The following is a 1,316-nucleotide window of genomic DNA, read 5'->3' as shown; positions in this document are numbered from 1 at the left end:
GTATATATGTATATATATATATATATATATGTATGTGTGTTTGTGTGTCTGTATTTGTCCCCCCACCATCGCTTGACAACTGATGCTGGTGTGTTTACGTCCCCGTAACTTAGCAGTTCGGCAAAAAGAGACCGATAGAATAAGTACTAGGCTTACAAAGAATAAGTCCTGGGGTCGATTTGCTCGACTAAAGGCGGTGCTCCAGCATGGCCACAGTCAAATGACTGAAACAAGTAAAAGAGTAAAAGAGTAAAGAGTTTGAAAACTGCTTTTAGCAAAACACTTACCATAAGCAAGAATTTCTTCTCCACAGTAACTGCAGCGACTTTGCCTTTAGAAGTTAAAATATGTCACAAACATTTTTTAACTAATCTAAAGTTTAAATATGCCAGTGCCACATAAGAGCACCCAGTACTCTCTGTAAAGTGATAACATTAGGGACATCCAGCCAAGCCATGCCAAAACAGACAAATGGAACCTAAGCAGACATCTAGCTGGCCAGCTTCTGTCAAACCATCCAACCTATGCCAGCGTAGAGAATGGACATTAGATAATATGATGATGATGATAATAAGGATGATGATATAACACACACACACATACGTACGTATGTATGTATGTATGTATGCACACACACATAAATATGAATACACATACATGTTTATGGAACTTCTACCTTTGTTGGCAACAAAGGACCTCTCTCTCAGAGTGAAAGGCAGAGTGTCTGATGCCTGTGTGCGAACAGCCATGTTTACATGGCAGTGAAATATGGGCTGTGATGGTAGAGGACGTGCAAAGGCTTGAAAGAAATGAATCTACTATGCTCTGCTGGATGTGCAATGTCAGTGTGCATGTACAACAGAATAAAGAGTCTTGAAAGAAAAATTGTGCGTAAGAGGCATCAGATGTGGTGTGTCAGAGAGGGAAGCAGGGTTTAATGAAAGCTTAGCCAAGATTAAAGCTATGCTAAGTAGAAAAGAAGATAGGACACTTGTACCAGCAGGGAAATGACTATGCTCAGTATGTGAAAAAGGAGTAAGTAGAAACTTCATATAGTGGGCTCAATGTAAACAATAGACACTTAACAGATGTGGTGGGATCACAGGCAAACAATAAAGACAGGAATTAGATCCTATCAACTGCTTAGAACGCTCATTAGAAGCAATATTTTGGTGCCTATGTCATACCTCATATGTTGATGAGAATGTCATACAACTACTTATGTTGGTTACAGCTTATGTGTTAAGTTCATAATCTCTGTATTAATTATCACATTTTGAGGTCTTATTGTACATCTGTTGTCACATCTAATTGTT

The sequence above is a fragment of the Octopus bimaculoides genome, chromosome 24 (genome assembly GCF_001194135.2).
Source record: "Octopus bimaculoides isolate UCB-OBI-ISO-001 chromosome 24, ASM119413v2, whole genome shotgun sequence".
NCBI lineage: Eukaryota > Metazoa > Mollusca > Cephalopoda > Octopoda > Octopodidae > Octopus > Octopus bimaculoides.
The sequence above is the reverse complement of the archived record's forward strand: the minus strand, read 5'-3'. Positions refer to the sequence as shown.